This window comes from Saccopteryx leptura, chromosome 1 (genome assembly GCF_036850995.1).
Source record: "Saccopteryx leptura isolate mSacLep1 chromosome 1, mSacLep1_pri_phased_curated, whole genome shotgun sequence".
NCBI lineage: Eukaryota > Metazoa > Chordata > Mammalia > Chiroptera > Emballonuridae > Saccopteryx > Saccopteryx leptura.
The window spans coordinates 28,321,631-28,323,593 of NC_089503.1; the positions used below are offsets into that span (position 1 = coordinate 28,321,631).

Sequence of the window (1,963 nt, forward strand, 5' to 3'; positions counted from 1 at the left end):
TCAATGAGGGCAAGGTGCCTTTAGGGGATTGAAAATAGTTTAATGTGGCTGCCATATAGGGTATAGGGTGTGTGATGTGGGGAAGGAGAGTGAAGAAGAGGCTGGTGGAGGATGGAGGGTTAGGATTGTGAAGGGCTTTGTAAGTTGTGTTAAGGAGTTTAAACTTGATGCTGAGCACAACAGGGACTCTCAGGAGGGTTGTAAGGAAGGTGGCGCAATGAACAGGTTTTCATTTTAGAAAAAGCACCCTATACTCTGGTTTCTCTTCAGATCGCATAAATCTTTCGCCTTTTACTAAAGATTTCCATGGAGAAAAAGCACCCTAGCTATGGAAAACGGATGAGGAGGAATGGCTGTGTGTGCCCATTATAACTGGGACGGTTTGGAGGTGAGGACCAGAAGCAGGGAGCACGATTAAGAGGATGTCGCAATACCTCCTGCAGAGATGAGGGGACCCTGAACCAAGGAAACTGCAGCATAGTGGATGGAGAGAGAGTCGTGAGCAAACTTGTGAAGTGTAAGGGCCTCTTTCTACGACTGAGAGCTGAGGGTGATATTTTTTGGTTTCTCTGGTTCTTAGATGGTACACAAGGTATGATGCCAGAGCCAGGTGGCAAAATGCTCCATTTGAGATGCCTGACCTGTGAGGTCAGTTGGCAATGGGGGAAGGTCACTTGAGGGACCAGGTCTGGGGACTTTGGTTGAAACCACCCACACCCATGACCACCAAAAGAAACAGCCCAGGAGCATTTTGAAAATATCTGTCAGCCAATGAAATTTCGCCACAACATATCAACCCGCCACCACCCTGCCAATGCTATAAATTACCCCTGGGTGAGGGGAGCTGAGTGACTTCCCTGGCCCCTGTCTTGCGGACCAGTGAACCTTGCCTGGGATGCGCTCTAAATAAAGCTTTTGCTCGTCCACACTTGGTAGCTACATCCTTCTTTCTTCCCCGGTAGAAAATACATTACAATTTGGTGCCGAAACCTGGGAAGAGCTTGAAGCCCACTGGGGCCGCTCCTCTCCCCTTCCCTTCCGACCTCCCACCCACTTCGGCACATGGTGCGGTAAGTCCCCTGCCTCCGGCCTCCCCTCAGTTCTTTCTGACTCTGAGACTCCCTGTCTGTAATCGCAGCTGCGTCAGGTACCTCCTTCCTGTTCTGAGTGCGAGTGTGCCCGTGGAGATGTCCTGGACACTCCCATTTTACCTGTCCAGTGGCCAGAGATAGAGTTGTGGGATGCCAATTCTCATCTCTGATCACCCCGAGGCTGAGGGCAGCCATGGGGGGCACAGGAATCTAAACCTGACTCAAAAACACCCCTGGGGTGTGCCTTATCCAGAATCTCTCAAACATTGATCCCTCCCCTAAAGAAGAAGAAACTGATCTTCTTCTCCTCTGTGGCCAGGCCACAGTACCCATTAGACAATCAAACCAGGTGGCCTCCTGAAGGGACTTTTGACTTTAACATCCTCACTGGTTTATAGAACTATTGCCAAAAAACTGGGAAATGGTCGGAGATTCCTTACATTCAGGACTTCTGGTATATGCGCTCCCGTCCTAATTCCGGTGTCACCTGCTCTACAGCGCAGGTCCTTTTTAGCCAGAGAAACCTCAGCTAAACCCTCCACTCCTGATCTTTCCTCCTTCACCGACCTCCCCTAAGGAACTCTCTTCTTTTTCTTCTTTTCCTTCCCCTTGCATAGTGCCATTACTGCACGTCCTGTCCAAATCTCTTCCTAAAACTTCTTCTGCCCTGGTGTCTCTATGTAAACTTTACAACATTTGGGGACTCATCTGGAATGCCGGTGTTCCGCATCACGGATAGAGACACCTGAATCGGTTGGTCTCTCCGGGGGGTTGCTTGACCCCACTGGAATCTCGAGGAAAGGCGCCACCTGAGAAGTTTTAGGGCTCCCATTTTCCTGTGGGGTTCAGACAATTCCTCGGCAGACACCTCT

At 50.1% G+C, this 1,963-nt stretch overlaps 1 pseudogene; it reads left to right on the top strand.

The window, feature by feature from the left end:
• The first annotated feature begins 255 nt into the window (after nt 1-255).
• LOC136390166 (U5 spliceosomal RNA) lies at nt 256-326 on the top strand (annotated as a pseudogene).
• Nucleotides 327-1,963: the final 1,637 nt, after the last annotated feature.